The following is a 22,171-nucleotide window of genomic DNA, read 5'->3' on the forward strand; positions in this document are numbered from 1 at the left end:
CTCAACTTCTAACTCTTAGTCTTTAGATTTTAATCTTGAGCTTTCAACTTCCGTATCATTTCTTTATTTTTTTTATTAACAATCCATTAATAATTATAATGTTTACTAAAATTTATAAGTTTTTTTGTTTAGAGTTATCTACAATAATATGTCAAATAAGTTTTTTGACAACGTCTGGGCTTAATCAAGGTTGTAATTCGCCGAAACTTACTTTGAACGAAAAAGCCGGATCGTCGCAGAAACTCGGGACTAAGCTAAGTTTCCCTCTTGCATCAATGGCACGTACATAGAAAGGGTAGGCGTGGCACTTTGCGTTGGATGCTCGCGCGTGCACCGGACGCAAAGGGATGAAGCAAGAGTATGAGAGCAAGAGAGTGGATACGTGCGTGTGGATGCCGGGTGAGTAAGGGAGACGAAGACGGGGACGAGGACGGAGTTATTTCGCGTAGATGAAACGGAGCGAACGACGTGCGTACAAGACGAGGACGATAAAATGATGAAGAAGTGAGGGAGAACGAAAGAGGGAGAAAGGAAAAGCGAGGAAGATTGAACCTGCGCGGGAATGAAATAGCGGATAGAGGGAAGCTGTGTGCGAGGAACATTCTTCCTTATCCCGTAAGAGCGAGCGAGACAAGTAGAGAATGCGCGCCGTGAAGAGAGCGGAGTCTCGCCGAAGCGAGGGAGGAAAGCACGAGGGAGGGAGTGAGAGCCAGGTGGAGTAGGACAGACATGCAGGGCGCGAGACCGCGCGACGCTTTCAGTCACCGCCCGATCCTCGGCGCGCACGGTCTCGGAGTGGGTGTTTCTCTATCGTAGAAATAGAATCGGGGAATCATTTTAAATGGGAGTCCCTCGAGGGATGTGAAAATCGATGTGATCGACGTACAGAGGTGCACGAAAATCGGACGAAAGTAGACGAAAGTGGTGGGCGCGATTCTATTGGAGAAATCAGTGATTAAAAGGCTGAGTGCGCGGTATACTGCGATATTGAGACCTCGTGAAATTAACTTGCGAAAGGTGTGAAATGAGAATCGCACGATAGTTACAATTAAATCTTGCTATTGTGCGCAGATGAAAACGTGAAAACGTGATCTCGTACGAATCGAGAAAGGGAACCGGGGCCAATCGGAATGCGAGTACTCGTTAATCTCGGCGTTATAATTTTACAAGCGTTCGTAATCCTCTCTTTGCTTTGATTTTAACTGGTTTTAATCAGGACGGTATCAATTCGTCAAAGGCCTACACATCGATCATGTAATCGCGAAGTGGAGTAGCAACAGCGAGAAACTAAATCAGAAATCGTGCGGGTGTGTTTCAGGATTAAGTGGTGCGAGAAAAACGACTTTTTCCACTCGATGATTTTTAATTATTTAGGAACTTTTAGTGCGTCCATAGATGTGTAATGTGAATACACGAACAAACAACTCTAACTTCGTTCTCGGATTTCTCGCGGCAAAATGAGGGCTTTCGAGCATCTTTACCAGATTAAGAGCAGTTAGGTAAGTACAATTTAAAAAAATATTCTTGCATTTATGTCAATAAGCAAAAGTTTTCAAGGAGCTAAGGAGATTTAGTTAGTCTGTTGCTAATACTATTTACTTTCAACACGATTTTTAATTAAGCTGAAAAATATAGTACAAAGTATAGTGTAAAATGTAGCGAAAAATTTATATCCGTACTTAGTATTCGTACTCATGTCTGTATACATTTATGTATACATATATAAATGAAAAATTTTAATTAATCTACAATTGATTTCTTTTTTGTAAATATAGTGAGCTTTGTAGTTAATGATTAAGTAATAGAATTTAATATTAAATTCGACACATATTTTTTGAGTTAGAAATAACTTAAAACAAAAAGCTTTTGTTAAATTAAATCATATGAACACATTATGAGAAAATCATTATTTATTGCTTATTTTAAACTTTGCCTTACAAAAAAACTTCGTGAAATGTAAAATTAGATTATAAAATTAATTAATTTTATAAATATTATAGAAATGCTCAAGAAAACAGCTGTTGTTGTTATAGTTAAAAAAAAAATATTTACTTGCAACTTATGTAATCAAAGACTTTCATTATACAAACATAATAAAAAATTTTGAGACAATTATTCTGTAAAAACAAAATACATAGTTATTTGGTTATCTAAAATAAAAAAAATTTAGTCGCGTATTTTCCATAATTAAATAGTATACCTTTTATAAATTTATGTAATATTATGTCTGCATAATTAATAATGTAAAATTCATACTACTTTTGTCCTCGGTCGTTGTAATAGCATTTAATTAATCCTTTGAACAGTACATCTGTTCAGCTTTATAATAGCGTTATATATTGACAACTCATATTGTTATAGCCACAATTGCAATTATTATTATTATAATCAGATTTTAATAGAGAACTACGAGAGAACTACGAAATCCAAATTAAGTAAAAATCTACAAAGAAGAGTGTTACGAAAAGGTCAATTTTTGCTGTGTTCGAGAAAAATAAAATAGACATCATTTCTAATAGTTTTTGAGACAAGGAAGTCGATGATGCCAATTAAAATTACATCACATGACGAGTACATATAAAAAATTGAGTTGAAACACGGGAAACACGTGTGAATTACAACTATTCACAAGACTGCTCGCTGTTGTATCAACGGTACATAGTATAAGACATCATTTTTGAAAAATTAAAAATATAAAATATAAAAATTCTATATTTAATAACGAAAATATTAAATATAGCAATACAGAAAGTTATCGTGTGCCTGAGTTACTAGTGAGAAAAACTATCTCAAACATGTTCTTTCACAATAATAACAATATTAATAGCATAAAAAAATCAAATTATCTAAAACCTATCCTTTTACCTATTTTATTATCATTGTTGCGACGAACCAATGCGGCAATATCAATATTACCGCCAAACAAGACTTCGGTCGCGAGATAAAAGAGCGAAAACATGTTAGCGTACCGCGCTCGTCGATTCGGAAACGGTGCGACGAGGATGGCACGTGATTTGAAACCATTCCTGATTGGTGCGATACCAATCACAGCTCCCAAGTTGCGTATAAATACAAGGAGCAATGCGAGGACGATTTACTATTAGTGATGCGAAAATTTGAAAGAATCGATTCTGACATTCGATTTTTTTCTTTTTCACCGAATTGATTTTTAGATTAATCGATTACAAAAAAAATCGATTCTTAATAATCGATTCTCTTAGACTGACCTGACGCTCTAAATTTTAGCGTCAAACTTAGATCACGTAATCAAAAATGACCATTCGGATTTCACTATTCTGTTTAATTTTGATCATGTGATCTAATTTGATCCTAAAATCCAGCGTCATAATGTCAGATGAAAACGCACCCTTAAAGCTACTACTTTGTGGAAAAACGAGGAAAATTTGGTTATGTAATAACGCAAAGAAATTGGAAAAATTAGAAAAATTTCAAAACAATTAAAAAAATCTTATTTAATAATATAAAATGAGAATCAAAGAATCGATTCTTTAAAGAAGGGAATTGATTCAGTAAGAATCAAGATTTTAAAAAATCGATTAAAAATCGATTATTTATTGTTCAGAATAATCGATTTTTCAAGAATCGAAAAAGAATTTCACTACTTATTATGTTTTTCGAGCTCCTTTGTATCGCGGAATTCCATGTGAATCTCAATGAGAGGCTGAGTCAAATCGAAGTCCTTAAACCGAAATCGTATCGAAAATAATATGTGGGGTGACTGCCCACATATATACGTTACATACGCGATAAGAACAGTAATTTACGTAATATAGTGTATGTACGCAACAATTATCATTATATACTACAAAATAAAAAATTTAATGGTTTATTAATTTTTTTGAATTTTAATTTTTAAAAATTATTTTAATATACAGATTAACAGATTAGAAATAATTGCAAATTATCTGTTTTAGGGTATTGATTTCTATGTTTTAGTTAGGTTATATAATTTCTTTTATAAGATCTGATTCATTCAATTTATTCATTATGTTGCACAATTTCACCTAAGAATTGGCAATAACAAATTTCTTTTATAGATTTTTATAAGAATCTTTATATATTTTAAATAGAAAATTATTATAAAGTAAAATACTGAGAAAGACGGTATAACTTTGTATCGATTGAAAACAAATTGTCCGGTTTTGCGTTTCTGCATTTGATATTTGAACACCGTTCAATTGCAAAATAAATAGACGAGTGCGAGAAGAATGTTCTAAAGATGGTGATTGACCCACTGACTGACTGACCGACCGACCGACCGACCGACCGACCGACCGACTGAAGGAGAAAATGCTATTTCGCTAATGGAAAGACGGATCCACAAATCGGCGGTACCGCGGCACTCACTCGCCTCTTTGTCTTTTGGGCCCGCGCACTCCGGTTTTTCAATTTAAAACGACTTCTCTAAGAAGAACGAGGGAGGAACGAGGAACGAGGGGTCGTTCGATCGATATCGAGCAGGCCAAATGGCACTGGTAAATTGGAATTGTTACCGATAACAACGTTGTCAGAGACAGCCGTGGGTTCGCGTGTCTTTAGGAATCATTTCACGTAATTCAAGTATAACTTTTTACCAAGTACAAATCCTGTAATAACGAACGTGCGGGGCGACATCGAAATCAGTTTCTTAATTGCGCGAAATCCAACGAAATTATTGTTGCAAACCTCGAAAAAGGATTGCAGACTTCGAAGACATGTAACAAATCTTTTAGGTAATAAACTTTTGAGATTATAATCTCAGTCGTTATATTTCATTTAGAAACTTTTAACTGTATAATTTCTATACGTAGCTTACATTTGATTTAAAAATTATTCTGACATTCTCAATGTAATTATATTACGATATTAAAGATATTAAACAATGTAATTATTAAAAATTAAAGCTAATTAACTTTTATACAAAGTGGAAATACCTCAAAACTTTCTATATATAAAATAGCGTATCATTTCCAAAGTGTACTTCAGATCCAAGAAAAGAATGTTTCTTGCAATAATATATAATTTATACTATTATAGTGAACCTTTTAAGACATTTCATAGACAAATAATGAAATTTAATAATAATTTTTCGTATTAGTAATATGTGTTTCAGTTTATAAATTCAGTTTATAATTATATTTGTAAAAGAGAAACATATATAAGAGAATACAATATTCTCTAATTTTCTAGTTAAAACATGATATTTATTTTATAATATATAACATATTTTTAAAGATAGGTTACTCAAGTATCATTGTAGTCACTTTAAAGAATAATTAAAATTGATTTTTTTCTATTTATTAAAGTCTTTCTAAATGAGTATCAAATATATGAAAAACTTTTAATTAGTTTAGACTGAATTAGGTAGAAAATTCATAGCTATGCAAAAGCAAACTCATAAATTCTGTATCATTATTACGACGTTCGTTAAGAACTTCCGGTTTTATCTTTATCGAGCTGCCGCTTATTCCCAGTTTCGTCATATCGTTACAGTTAATTCAGTGCACTGATCGCGTAGTTTCGTTGTTATGGCAAACGACGTAACGTCGCTTATTGCGAAAAGTTATGGCTTTGCCAGCACGTGTACGTCCGAATACGTATACGTGCATACGTATACATACCCGCGGAGGGATAAAGGAATTTTCGTAAATTTCTAAATTAACGTACGATAAAAGCCATCCAAGATTATACGCTCGAAGTAATAAAAGATGCGTTGAAGTGTGAACCGTGGAAATTAGATTAAACTCGTCAGAAAGTTACGTAACGTAAATTGTTCAAGGGATGCTTTAATTCGCGAAATACGCTCACCTGCTGTTATAAATTGCGTAAAAATTGGCACGAGAATCGCATCAATCAGTTGATTCGAATTGTTCGATCTATGAGAAATGCCATTGTTATCTATGAAATAAAATTAATTTTATTTCATTCACTGCAAAATACAATTACTATCAGAATTGTTGAACGTTTGCAAAATGTTTCTTACTTTATAGAATGCGTATCTCATATAGTATTCGTATTCATATGTAATTTTCTTCGAATATTAAACATATAATTGAATAACAAATTTTTATTGTTTAATTTTAATTACAAAGATACATAATATAAAATTAGAAATTAGAGATATAACAAATAACATAATCTTTCTTAAAATTTTTCTTAAGAGAGTTTCACTTCAAGTTTATTAGACAATTTTACCGAGATTTAAATAAGAATTTCTAAAATTTGCTTACAGATAGAATTAAAAATAGAAGTACAGGTAATATGGAAACAAAAAAATGAATATACTATTTATTCCTTATTTATTTCTTTGTTATGCCTTAATCGTTACATTTTATATTATTAATGAAATTACAAACATAACTATCACAAAAGAAGTAATAGAAAATGTTAGATTTTATGTTAGGTTTGCTATTTCATTTAAATGAAAATATCTACTTTGCAACTGGTAACTGATGCTTTAATATACCGGTGATGTAATAGAATAGACTCTTTAATCAAGTAAAATTGGCGGCACTGAACGTAAATTATTTATTAACGACTTGCGTAAATTATTGATACGCTCGAGAGTTCTCGCGAATGCTATCTGTCGATGTCATTCGCTTAACGCCTCCTGCTCGATGATGAAGTAATTATGTAATTGTAGCGAGAAAAGTATAACATTCGCTTATATCGTCGGATAAAAACTAACTATGATTCAGAAGGAAAGGAAATCAATTATTCCGCGTCTGCTTCAATTTACCTTTTAATTAATGGCCGATAGTTAAATATTTCTGCAATTTAGAAATATTATACTTACAAATGTAGGGCACTGAGTATACTTTCTTAATTTCTCTCTAAATTGTAATAATTTGTTTTATAAGAATAAAAAAATTTATATATCGCGGATTAATTTAGTAAGATCCTTTATAATAATTTTGAGAAATCGATTTTTATATAATAAAAACACATATTGAATCGATAGTTTGTATGATTGTTTATATAACTTATGAAGAGTTTCATATTACAAAGTAATAACAATTACACGGTCCACAATATTCTATAGAAATAAGTCCAAAATATATACCGATATAAGTATTTCAAGATAGTTTAGCATTATACGTAATGCTTTAATAAGTTTTAATTATTTAAGATAATAATTTAAAAAGGTAATAAACTAAAGATAGTTCATTTAAAGTTTATTACAAATAAGTTTTTTCTGCATTACGATGTTGTCGACAGCGTTTGTTGATTGTGATATATAAATCAGTCAAATCGTGGACTATTATTTTTCTAGTGCATCCCTTGCGTGAATGACGTTGATTGCTAAACGCGCTTGACGATTTTTACCTGTGCCCTCGCGATAGTGCTCTGACATAAAATATGAAACGTTGACACTTGTGATACCAAAGGCGTACGTCTGTCCGTTGCATCCGACAGGAGACACATTGCTTGGATTCGTAAAAATTATTCTGATAAAATAGCAATAAATGCTGCATTTAAGCAAAAATTCGATCAATGAAAAGTAATTTTAATTCATTAAAAATTATTTATAGCTTTATAGTTTTAATATCTTTGTTTTTACTAAATTCTTATTCTGAAAAATTCAATAGCATTTAGATATATTTATTTTACATAATAATTCGAAGCAATCTTTATATTTTTATACGATTAATTGTGAAAAAGAAATTTGTTTTTGATTTCACAATTTTATATTATTTCGCTGATATTTAAATATGTGTGTATTCATCTTATGTTAAGAATTGTTCTACATGTAAGTAAGTAAAGAAAACAGATTAATTGATGTACACAAGGATTGTGCAAGCTTATAATTAAATTTTGTCGATGTTTAACTTTGTTAGAAATTTTTGATATTTTGTTGAGGTACGCATTAATGTGTACATCTTATTTCTAAGAAAGAAAAATATCTAAATATTTCATTTATAGTTTCGGTAAGTATAATATGTGTATTTTATTATTTTGTTTTTAAATATATATTGAAATAAAAAGATCTGAAAGTATTTTAATTGTTTGTAATTTATATCAACTAAAATACTATTGAACACGCACTTCGCACTCAACACTTATTCTTTAGCATTTTTTAAATTTTTGATGTAATTTTTTTCACCGATTTATACATTTTTTAAGCATTATTTATTTTTTATTAATAAAAATTATAATAAGAACATTCCAATAGAATTTATCTGAAATAATTTTAAATACATGCAAAAAAAAAGAATCCTTGTACAAGCGAATGCTGAAATGCTTAAATTCTTGCTTAAATTATTATTGAACTATTATTATTATACTAATGATGTACACATAATTATCAAAATATGCAATTTCTGATGATATCTGCTCATAAAGTAAATGCAGAAAATTAATCAGCTTAATAAAAATATTAGATGTCCTAAAACATACACATATATTATATCATAATACCTTTACTAAATTAATAAATATTAATAAATATTGATGTAATATAATTTCTCGTTGAGAAATATTTGGAGGAGGAGAACAATTTAGCACTGCACAATATTGGAATGGTTTGCCTTTACGCATGCATTTTCGCGAAAACAGGGGATATTCATTCATATTATCAACGATAATTTGTAGCCTTATGATTTATGCCTAAATCTATGTTCGATAGATTGTAGTTGGTACATTGTGGTAGAATAGCGTAAAACTCGTGAGAATATAATTTTCGATCGAATATCCTTCGAAGCCACGCACATTAATTACCGCGCTATAATTTTATCGTATGCGTCCTTGTAATATGCGCACGATGCGCCTATTATTGTTCCATTAACGATGGCGATATGCGACGGCGATCGACTACACATGCAAAATCGATAGCTAATTTAGAGGCGCTCATCGCCGCGAGATAGTTCGCCGACGTTTATTAATTGCGTTTTATTCGTTATCACTATTTTTTTCTCTTCATGTGAGGTATTCTAATATCATGATCGCTGAAAATTTACCTGTGGGACATACGTTTATTCAACAACACGATTGATCATTGTATAAGTTAATAATCAAGCTTTACAAAGAATACAGCGTGTAAAATATCAAAGATATATTTTAAATTAAACTGTCGACAAGATAAATTATACAAGTTCTAAATTCATGTATACTAAATTTGTGTATACAAAAAATTTATATGTTCGTTATTATACTTTATTCATTATATCAATATGCTATTTGAAAATTTTAATTGTAATAATTACAATAAATGTAATACCATATTAATAATTGATTGACATTCTAAATAAAAATTATATTTGCTGGTTATTAACTTTTAGTAAGTTTACGGAAAATTACGATCACATATTGATAAAATGTTTCCGCTTTACATATTTCGTGATTACTATTAATTTTGCTAATGATAAAGATGGATTGCAATTGCGTATGAATTCCAAATTGGGGTCAGCGACATTTCGGAATTCAACTTTCGACCGAAGTTATCATTGCTGAGAAGGAAAACGAGGTTTGTCTTCCTTCCCCTCTCTCCAAGAGCACGAACTATAATTAGTTTATCAAGAACTGTTAGCAGAACTCGCGCAATTATCTCTATAAGCAACCTGTGCAAAATAGCGCGAGACTTCGGTCGTCTTACTCTTTCCATGATCTAACATGAGTTTCTTAATGTAATAATTTATTACATGAAATTTATATTGGAAAGTGGAACTTTAACATTAGTTAATATTATTTCTTGTGAATTTCCAAGGATTTACTTTACCAACTTATTTAGCGCGCTTGAATACACCGCCATAATTTCATAACCCGAACTTAAACTGCTAACAAAAATTAAGATCTTAATTTTTTAATACATTGAATACATAGATTTAATGAAAATCTGATTACTTTAGAGTTACATATATCAATAAATTCACTATATTTTAAATTAAAAGAATGAAAAGAATAAATATAAAATATATTTATATATAGAGTGTCCGGTAATATTACCTTTTGTGGGCAAATAGAGTTGATTATTTTGAATGTAAAAGTCTTATATTATTTCGTGATTTTTCGCAATAATTAAAAAATTTTTAATTTACAATCGTAAACATGCGTAACGCTGGATTGTATGAAAGCTCATATGAATTCGCGGATATGTATAAATTAATAACTGTTTAATTATTGCGAAAATTGCAAAATGATAAGACTTTTTTATTTAATATAATCCGGTCTACTTGCTCACAAGAAATGATACGGTTATTTCTTTATTTAAGATATATACATATATATATATATATATATATATATATATATATATATATCTTAAAAGTTATATTGTGTTAATCATTATTATTTAATATATTATTTAATATTTCAATCTTCATCCCTTTTATTTTACAAAAGAATCTTTCTTTTTAAGTAATTATAATTGTTACAAAACCGTCGCAAATTATATATTACGCCATCATAGTAACTTACTAAACTTATGTGTTCCATCACGCTTTTTTTTCAATTATCCTCTGATATGCTGTCCTACTTCTGTAGAATCGCAACTGTTCGTTTTAAAGTTCGTATTAAAAGTTAAGGTTGTTCATTGTTTAATGACTTCCGCGGAGTGCACTCTCGGGAACATGTACGCCTCGCATAACTCGCTATGCATTCTCGTTACATACTCATTAGAAACATGCCTTTTCATAATAATCACACTGCGCGCGCATTTTGTTGAGATTTTCATTTATTTTTCAACTCGTCGCGGCAACTTGAAGCAATTTGTACGTCATAAAATTATTTAAAGATATCTTTCCTTCTTGAAAAACAGGGTAATATTTTGCTCTACTCGGATGAGAGAGTTAGCTATGGCGCAATCAGACCAAAACGCTGCGGGGAATCTAGTTGTCCGGATTATGCCTTGGATTTATCACCGTGTATTTCTTACTAGAGAACTATATATATCTCAGCTTTATACAAAAATGCATCATATCCGATGCTAATACAAAAAGAAAAATTTTTTTCTTACATTTAAGTTATATTTATAGAAAAATTCAGATTTTCTTTGAATTTTCTTTAAATAAATATAATAAAAAAAGAAAAAGAAAGATAAATGGAGAAAATAAATGAGATATTTATATTTTGATAATTTTTAATAATTAATTTACAATAAAAGTTATTGAGGTTAGTACTATTATTATCTATTTGGTTACAGAGTATTTAATAATATTGCAATACGTAACTAATATACAATTTGTTTCTTCAATAATAAAAGATTACAATTTAATCTCCTTACAATGAACAAAAATTTATCGTATCTTGTTTAATTTATACATAGTATTTATCATATCTAATATACAGTGGCTAACGAGTAGAAGGAAAGATTTTCACTTCCAACAGAAGAACGATTGATTCCAAGCAATAGCTTGGATCATAAAATAGTGGCTGTTATACAATGTGCCACACATATTAAATACTTCATCATAAGTCTTCAATCCGATTGAGCATTTGTGAGCAGAAATTGATAAAAAATTAAATAAACATCAAATTATATCGGATATTAAGGAAACGGATATTAAAGGAAAAAATAATAGAAATATGGAATTTTATAGACACAACTGTAACAAGAACGTTAGTACGCAGTATGGAGCGTCGACTTAGACAGATTATTAATGCCAAAAGAGATACAACAAAATACTAGTACATAAAAATGTAAAAATATTTGCGTTCGAATATTTTTGTTATCCGTTCATGATACGTACGTGTAATAAATATCTTGTAAATCCTATATATATGGTTGAATTATTTTTTAATTTTACTAACACAATCTCTGAACTTCTCTCTTGCTATAAACGCCAAATTGTTTCAAAAATTTTTGTTTAACATAAATATTTGATGTACTAAAAATCATAAATGTAAGCGTTCGAATACTTTCGTTAGCCACTGTAAGTCATAATAAAAGGATAAAAATATAGAGAGTTAGTGGCATCTATAAATTCTTGATATAACAAGTAGCCAACTAGTTTTATTTAATTTTGTTTTATAAATATCATTTATATTTGTAATTTCGCATACGTTGAGAAACTTTTTTTAAAAATATTTTAAAACTTATATAGAAGTACCAAGATTTTAAAACTCATATAGAAGTACTATTAAAAAATATTTCATTGTTCGAGGGAATTTTTAATTTTGATCACATTCTCTCGTGACGATTTTTAGCGCTTCACTACTTCTTTCGTCGTTCATTTTATCAAATGTTTGAAGATGATCGTTTTTGTGGCAAGACTCTCGAAAGATGAATTCTTAAAATTCTGAAGCGCAAGCGATGTGAAACGAGGAAAATTCTATGGCATGTATGTCTTAAGACCAGGCAATAGCGTGACGCGATCGGCACGCCAAGATTCACAAGATACAGAGGTAGGTAAGAGAAAAAGAAGTACTTTTAACCATCACAAGGGTGTAATGGATTGCTGTGGTTATGATAGTAAAAGAGTAACATGCTGTATGGAATGACCTCAAGTTTCTGCTTCAAATTCAACTTGTTGTGGATATTTGTTATGAAATAAACACAAGATGGAATAGTAAATGTTTCTATTGTTTGTAAAATTTGTATGTGTATATGTGTACGCATATAAACACAAGTTTATGTACGTGATGAATTGATGTTATAATACTTTATTAAATAGACAAATCTTTCTGTGACAAAATTAAATCAATTAAAACAATATAAATATTACAAATAAGTTCGGAGAACAGATTTTTTTCCTCTAAAGTCAGTTTAATCTTATTCTTAAATTTATATTTTCAAAATTGATAGATTTTATGTTAGACACTCAGCAAGTAATAATTTGATATCTATCTTCTGTCGTTATGCAGAAATAATTTATGAAAAGGATATAAATTTTTTTCTCGATAAATTAAGAATAAGTTATGAAATATTTAAAACGCATTTTACGGTTGGAGTTGCTTCTGAGTTTATTTCTTGTGCTAGCGAATAATATCCTGAATTATTTCTTGAGTCTGGCCATGTTCGCTTAAGGTTCGTTATATTCGTACATATGGTAGCTTAAAATGTTGCTCGGTTTGTAATTTTTGTCTAAGTTTTTACTGCATGATCACTGCACCTTGAAGTACTACAGAGTTACTGAACCAGCGAAACTTTGTTCCTTAAGGACTTTTTTTCATTGGCAGCTTTCTTTACCCACGAGTCAGGAGAGATTCCCCTTCTTTTTTAGAAAATTATTCGTCAGTTCTACTATACATTTGTTCATTTGTGAAAAATATTTCATCTTCTACAATTTCTTCGGTAGAATTATTTTAAATACTTTCAATTACTCAATTAGAATAGATTAAAATTCAATAGAATATTTATATTTATTTTCTCAGATAGTATTTTAAATTCTAACAATCCGGATCTTTTATGATCTAAATTTTTCTGAATTTATTTTAAATATTTATTTTTTTTAAATATATTATTACTTATTTACAAAAAATAGGTGTTAAGAATAATAATTATTATATTTTAAGTTTCCCCCTATATAAGCATTTAAATCATCTGTGATTTCATTATTTTATAAATTTTACTTTTATTTTAATATGAAAGACTTATTCATTTATGACTAACATAAGTACATGACAAGTTGTCTAGGATTAATTTAGTAAAAACTATATAACATTTTCGTAGAAATTCTTTCAACTATTTTAACGGACTTGCAGCATTCTCACCACGTCTACATTTTAAAATCCACTACTAAAAGTTTTGGACCCAGTTCGACTATTCGTATTCGTCGGCGAGAGCGTTCCTCTCACAGTGTTAATTGATATTAAAAGTTACACATTCTCCGGACTAAGACTTGCACATTACCGCGAGAAGAGTTACTTATTTGAGTAAAGTTCTTTTTTATATCCCATTGCAAAAATGCGTGTAATAATAATTGAAATAATGAAATATTATGCGTCATTATTTTTTTAATTTTTTAATTAAAAATAGAATTTAGATTTCAAATTGATGTAACTTTATTCGTTCAATATAGGTTTATCAGTTCGAGCTACTCGGTTTTCGTAAAAATAATAATAAATTGTTTATCTACAGCTTTTATCTAAAATCAATTCTGTGATAAAAAAAGTTTTCCTATTCACGATGCACATGCGTATTAAAAATAAGATATAAAATATATGCTTAATAAAATAGTGATCTTGGCAAACAAAAAAATTTTGATATATGTTACTTGATATTATTCATATAATATATAAACGTTATTTCTTTGATTTTTCTTTTTATGACAAAGAAACCAAATTTTATATTAAATATCTTTGCGAACTTATCAAATTCCTTTAAATAAAGAAAATTGTGTATCTCTAGTCTATCCAATAATTTAAACATATAAAATATTTGTATGCATTTCATATTGAATGGTGTTTGTTATTTCAACTCGCTCGTTTACGAACGTATACACAAATCGATATTGCTTTTTTTATAATACAACACAATACAGTAACGAAACAAATATTGATTGAGGAATGAAAATGTAAAGTTTACAAAAATTTTTAATATTTACATAATAATTCACATTAAATAAAAGCTTTCATAATGAGTTTTTATAATGTACATAAGTATAATGTTAAATTATGTATAAATAAAATATAAAAAATATAGCAATAAATTACATTTAAAAAGAAAAATGTAAGTCTCAAGAAAAAGAAATTTAAACATTATAAGAACAAAATTTGTAAAATTCTTTTAATATTAAATTAAATGTAATCTTATTTTATTTTTTTTAATATATTATTTATAAAGAAAAAAGTATGATTTATAAAAAGTATAGTTATTTAGCAGTTAACACATTTTTAACTGATTTTCAATTTTACTTTAAGAATAAGTCCAGATAACTCATTTAAATCAGCTTAAAAATGAGAAAGTAATTCCAATTTTACAAATCTTGTAAAGTAATCAGTAAGGAATATAATCTCAGGAATATTTTCTCACTTTTTCTCTTTTGGTATACCATTCATTTAATATTTACGGTATTTACAATTCGATCATACTTTATCGTTCGGTGGTACCTTTATTACACCGACATTATCGGAGCCAACCACTAACGGCAGTCATTGGTAGTTAGAATCGAACTTCAAACTCCATTAGCCAGTCTAATAATGTCCCCGCAGAGGGAAGCGTTTTTGCCCATGCCGTCAAATGACTAAATCGTCATTGTGGATTATAGATGGTTGCTCGCGCAATTTTCCGAGAATAATACAACGTCGAAATTCCGCATCCCGGAACAAATCGAATGCAAATATTGATCGTCGCGCGGATTTTGATTAGTCGTGCACGAGGGGGGGGGGGGGGGGGAGCGGGGCGCGGCTTTCACTTCGACGTGTCACATTTCACGTTATCCGGCCAATTCCCCGCGTTAACAAAGGAGTAGAGGAATCCTCCTTTACTCACGGCACTTTTCGCCTCCGTTGAAAGTTGTCGCGCGTTAATATCTCGCGGCGTAAACTTAGTTTTCATTTCCTGACGAGACGGGGGCCGACGATGCCAGATGACATAACGAGTGTCGCTGTATTTCCGTCTTAAACTTAATTCAGATTATCTGCCCGTTGCGAACGTAGATCCTACCAATTTACGAACGGGCGCGCAGCCGAAATAAGAACGCGAAAATGAGATGTGATAAGCGCGCGTTGTAAACTCGTTAAATTTGACATTATCGAAGAGGGAAGATTGAGGCACTTTGCATCTAGCTAATATTGACGAAACAAATTTTATTATGGAAATGAAAGTTTAAAAACAGATAATGTAATCGTTTAACAATTTTTCTTGTCGCAAAATACGACAATGTCGCTTAGAGGATTCTCATTATAAAGCTAATAACAAAAGATAGAATTTCATACATTACATAAAGTATTATATTTTCCTTGTTTGTTATACTATAAGTATAAAAAAATTTTAATATTAGTGAAATTAACGATCCTTATACAATTTCGATAATAATAATAACTTTTAGACAATGCGTGGTTTACAAAATTTCGATGCGCGCTTACAAAATTTCAAATTCATATTTACATTTACAGTAGTGAAAATATGAAAACAAATTTAATTTTAGTAATATTAAAACGAACAATAAACTACATCTATTAAAAGTTATTTTGATCACGCTTATATTATTTTTCTGCATTAATGATAATAATTTGTTGATTAAAAGTTATTTTAATTTATTTTTTGTTTTCGTCGTTTTATTCTACATAAACTTTTTTTGCTCCAAATATATTAGATTATGGAGGTTAAAATATTCTATCGTATTAATGTATTATTCAATAAAGCATTTAACATTTTCTGCCTTGCACGCTTGTATAATCATAAATCGCCTATCGCCTAAATTTGAATTTTTAATGAGACACAAATTGCTTTGCGTTGCTCGGATTAACCGGAGATAGACTTAACGAGCACCGATAGAGAGACAGATCCAAGGAATTGATTTTTTTTAACGGGCGCCATGCGATTTAACGCGATTTTACGTTCGAGCTGGTTGCGCTGGGACGTGGTTATGTATATTTACGTGACTAGACGTTAAGCATTTTGCACGGTTCGCTTGCGGTAAGAACGGACGGGTCGAGCCGGTGTTCGCATAAATTCTTCTATCTAGGAAATTACCGTTTTTCTCTCGTTCCACCTTCGTCTTCCTGTCGTCCGTCGAACTCAGATATGCTAATAGTCCACTACCTACTTTCATCGTCGTTGGAAATAAATCTCATTTGTGACCTGCGCTTTAAAGTACCGTGAATTAAAGACCGAAACACATACATATGTACACGCACATAAATAAATAAAGTCATGCATAATTTCGAAAATAAATTGGAATTTTCTCTGCAATTTTCCGTGCAAGCTTATCGGGAATAATAAATTAGTCTGTAAAAACAAGAGCTCTGTTCTGCTATCAAAGATTGTTTTGTTAATTATCCATATTTTTTTATTTAGCACCAATTATACTCTTAAGATTTTCATGGGTATTTCTTTCAAAATTGTAGTGGCTTATGAGGTTTGCGAGTTATTATCATGTCATGAAACATTGTTAATAATAACGTTGAATATTGCATTTCACTTAAATTAGGATGAAAAGCTTTTAATAATTTACACACTTTACTGATAAATATTATATATCTTCGCAATTAGTTTGCAAGTAAAACATTTAATAAAATTTTCAGATCCATTTGATTTTTCTCTCTTTTGAAACTTTCAAGCTATTGTGATATGATTGATTCAACACAAGCTATCGAAATTATTATCTGAGGATTTAATTTTCGATTTTGGATTTGTACAATAAATCCCATCATAATTTCTGCATAAACAATGAAGATTCGCTGCGAATTCGCTGCGGCATTTTCTTCGTGGTGTTAGCGTAAGCTGATTTGCAACTTTGTAAGAAGTCCATCGGAGCTCGGATCCCGCGGTTATGCAGACCCGATTCTGGTCTACCAACTTCAGTCTCACAGGCGATATAATGCTGCGGCGATAAGACTAATGTAAGTTAGGTCACGTAGCGTCATACCACATTGAGATATCTCGATGAGTATCCGTATTTGTATTCATATCCGCCGAATATATTATGCGCATCCATATATACATGTAGTCAAAATAAGCATCTACTTTCAACTGACTACAACGCCGATGCAAAATATCATGAATGATGTAATATTGAGAACAAAATATTATGTGCGATGGGCGATTTAAAACAGATGTCCACGATCAATAATCTCTTCCTTCGAGATTTCTTTCAATTGTTTTAAGTCGAATTAAGTAAGAAAACTTATTTCCCTAATGCGAAGGAAATTTCATTTTAATTTGTTCACGCGTGTTATTTGTTGCAACGATATTTGTTGCAACGATTATTTCCTTTGTTAAATTAATTTCTATTTAAATCGCGCACGTCAATCCTATATATAAAGTTTTTCATGTGTTATACATGATTGAGCAAACTGCGGCTTGTTACTTCGTCTAACTAATTTTCAATTATTACATGCCGACATATTTCGCAAAACTGTCATTTTTAAAATATATTTAAAAAATGAGGACCGTAATCAATTTATCAAAATCTAAAATAATTCTATCGCTAGATATTAAATGTGAGAATATTTATTGATTAAAATAAAATGAAAAATTCTATGTTTTCAACATTATATATTATAAGTTATCTATGTAAATAAATAAAGGTAAAATAAAAAATTAAAATCTTATGAGAACATGTGTCTATTTCCAATATTCATCTATTATAAAAATGATAAGGTACTTATTTTAAATTACGTTTCAAATAATAATTGTCTGTAATTATTATATTATTGATAGATATAATATATGTCGGTAATATATATCGCCATTCCCAATCATTGGTTCACATTATTCGATGATCATGTTTTGTTTAATTTGCAGCAAAAAAATAGATCGTCTAATCCCAGGGTTGCGCTTGACGCTATAGACAATTGCGATCAATTTTGATTTCCGTGGTGTTGACAATTCAGTGTTTGCACGATGAAAAAAAAAAAAAAAAAGAAAACGAATGGATTATTTACGAACGACCTCTTTCTCCTATACATCGGTATTAATGCAGCAAGTACAACGACCAAACATGAAAAGTCTGCAAACGGCAGGTCTTAAATCGTTTTCAATCATACATTGGATCATTAGCGGGAAAGCTGCTATTCGGATTCCGGTTAAAAATGGGACGCTGTTCGGCCACTGAGCACAAAGTCCGGCGGAAACAATACGCAAACCCTTCAGGGCAGTATATTACGCTGTATTGATTGCAAACGTAAAAAGTCCGTCCGAAAGTCCGCTGACGAGCAAAATAAACGATATAATTTCCAAGCTACGGATTAGAGCAATGTAATACGGTTAAAATTATTATGTATAAATTCTCAAGATAAATTGTTGTGCATTTCTGCTCAATTTCTGTTCAATAAATAATGAATGAGAAATATAATATTTCGTGATGTTTCAGATTACCTTCATCGTACTCTTTCATCGATATACAGCAATCAATATCATTCTGCAGAAATCTGTTTTACCGCTATATTCTTATAGCTTTTTTAAATGTCTAAGTTTACCTTTTCGTAATTAATCTTTAATTTAAAATTGTGCTAAAGTGAAGTTCCTCTTGTGATATTAAATGGAAAATTATTTATCCTTGTGCACTGCACTGAACACTAACTTATAAAATTCTTAAGATTTTGCTTAAGATTAATAATTCAAAAACTATTGGTATTTCAACGTTCTTCGAAGAGAAAACTTTAAATTGATCAAGAATTGATCAAAGTAAGTATGAACTGCTTCTGACATCCAGTAAATTCATGTCATTTATGTTTACCAACTTTTTAGTTGCAAACATAATTCACTTGAAATGAGAACAATAGTTATGACATTGATTATATAATAAATAATAATATAAATTGTAAAAATATTATAATTAAAATAAATATTAAAGAAATATTAATTGTCAGTGAAATGAAAAAGAATAAAATTGAAAATAAGTAAATATAAAAATTATAAAATAAGAAATATTAATATGCCATTGCAAATCGCAAATCAAAAATATTTATGTCTTTGGTCCAATTATATTTTTAACATAAAATTATTATTATAGGAAGAAAAATGCTTCGTAATAATTTAAAATCTTAGATGCAAGTATTCTAGAGTTTTAAAATTTAGGGTATGCGAATACATTTCTCATTTTGATGTAAGGTGGAGATATACTCGAAAGAGGAAATAGGTGACGGGCATTTTCATAAAAAATCAATTTGCGATATATTTTTATCGTTATATTACCAATTTCATTGAAGCTCTTGAAAAGTTTTCTCATAGTCATTTAAATCTTTTCTCGCATGGATTGATTGCCTTACTCTGTAAGATACTTTCGCAAAGCATATTTAAAAGTTTTCGAATAAATCGATTCGGTAATGTCTTCAAGCTTGCAAGCGAATACTGTTTATTCTGCTGTTACATACTATCTTATTCGCGAATTCTGGAATGTTAACGTTATTTATTGCGTTTAATGTGCAATTCGCAGATAAATAGAAGAATACTAGCATGATGCACACAAAAGAAATGACATATTAACAATAATTTGTATTATAAAAAAATTATTATTTAGATAAAACACATGACATGATAAATTTAACTTTACAAATTTATTACATGTTAACGTATATAAAATACTGCTACGTTATGATAATATTTATGCAATAATTTTCTAAGAATAATTTGGAATAATTCATTGAGAATATTTCTTACAGGATTATTCTTATTATTTTTATATTAGTTATAATTCTTTTAAATAAAATCCGTTTGTATCTCTAAAAATAATTGGGGGGCTGAAAAATCATAATAATATAAATCAATATAATCTGATTGTTGAGAAAAAATGATTTATGTTTACATTCAACATTCAATATATCTTATTTGATATATTTTACACTTAATAAATGTAAAAAATGTATTAAAAAATATGTTGAATTTTTTATGAATGCAAACGCAAAATATCTTATTCTTAATGATTAGAGTATATTGGCTTATACCACTAATTCTCAATTCTCCAATTAAAATGAAATAGGTACACTACAATATGTATTGTATTTCAATTATAATTATTATATAATAATTTCGCGTGTAAATTAATTTTATATATATAAATAATATAGTCATTTTACATACACACACACACACACACACACACACACATATGCTTCAAGCACATACTGTATTCATATCAACCTATTCATACTATAATAGATTTTAATTAATTAAGTCATCAATTGATTAAAGTAACTATTTATCTAGGACAAAATTAAAAAAATTTTTTTCCTTTTTTCTTTTTTTTTTAAATATTATATAAATATTTAAAAATATTATTAAAACTTTTGATAATATATAATCAATCCACAAATTAATTTTAAATAATAAGTCAATTAAATATTATAGCATTTGATTTAATAATCAAGTAAAATTTTTGGTAAATCTATTTCGACTGTGTTAGTACATTTAAGAGATACAAACATCTCTTTTTATTTATTAATTATCTTATAAACATATAAATATGAATATAATGACTTAATGTTTTAATTTTACAAATTTGAGTATAAATAACCCATATTACGACGTTCCAAATTTTTATTATATTTGCGATATATACAAAAATAACTTTATAAAATATCAATTGAATTGAATCGACTCAATACGCAATACTTCATCGAACCGTTGACACTGGCCTCATAATGTTTCGATTTTGCATGACGCGAGAATATAAGTAGGTCCAGAAGAGGACCTTCATACTTCGATAGATGTGTCTGCTATCGAGGTGTCGAGGTCCCGCTGAGGTTTGCAAGTTGTTCCGATGTTATCGGCTACGATCGAAAGTTACAGGACTATCCGTCGATCGGGGACATGGCGGCTTAATTGGCAAGTTGCCTCCGGCGGCGCCTGATGAAAGAGGCGGTGATGTCTTCCTCGTGCTTCGGTCGAAGCGGTAATCGGACCGAAAAAGATTGCTCACTGTTTTGGAGCGCCTAACTTTTAATTGCGTGGTACTTCTAATTGAATCGAATTGGATCGCTTCCAAAATGAGTAGATATAGACTCTGCGAGGAAATGACAATCGTATTGCCGTACAGCTATAGCCTTTATAATGGCGGTCTAATAAAACACTTTAATAGCAGGTTCTTTAATAGCAGGTTCTCTAGTTTGAAGTTCATTTTCCTCACCACGATACTTAAGTTAGATATATTTGCAAACTAAAGAATTATATTTTATATGTTAAATTACAATTCATACATTTATGTTTTATGATACGATTTTGATCTAATATTCAATTATATATTATTTTAACAAAGCAATAGATTTTATTATTTATTCACGATTTAATCGACAAATTATGTATATTTCAATTTTTTATTAACAATAAGAAAAAAATTTAATTTAAAATTTCAAGAAAATTTTGTTATTATTATGCTTTTTCTAATGATGAGTTTACGTCATTACTATTATATCTAAAATAATAAATAAAAAAATACACAACACATTTACTGCAATGCTATTTCCAAAAAATTACAGTAATCAAAGCAACTTCGTATTATTGTACAAATTATATAATTGCAATGAAAATATTACGAAACAAGACGTTGCAATATCCTTCTTTTGCTTGATATCAGAAGATCAAAAGTATCGTGCTCTGAAAATATCGTAACATACTGACGACCGTTTTTAT

General features: G+C 29.6%; 1 protein-coding gene across 8 annotated transcripts in view; it reads left to right on the top strand.

Moving 5' to 3' along the window:
* The first annotated feature begins 731 nt into the window (after positions 1 to 731).
* Positions 732 to 22,171, top strand: part of LOC105432259 (uncharacterized) — a 239,088-nt gene continuing 217,648 nt past the window's right edge. For all 8 annotated transcript variants that reach the window (XM_089077913.1, XM_089077912.1, XM_089077917.1 and 5 more), the window contains exon 1: positions 732 to 1,499. The gene's annotated coding sequence lies outside the window, so the exon portion shown is untranslated. The remainder of the gene's footprint in view (positions 1,500 to 22,171) is intronic.

The sequence above is a fragment of the Pogonomyrmex barbatus genome, unplaced genomic scaffold, assembly GCF_055798465.1.
Source record: "Pogonomyrmex barbatus isolate J1 unplaced genomic scaffold, ASM5579846v1 scaffold20, whole genome shotgun sequence".
Lineage (NCBI taxonomy): Eukaryota > Metazoa > Arthropoda > Insecta > Hymenoptera > Formicidae > Pogonomyrmex > Pogonomyrmex barbatus.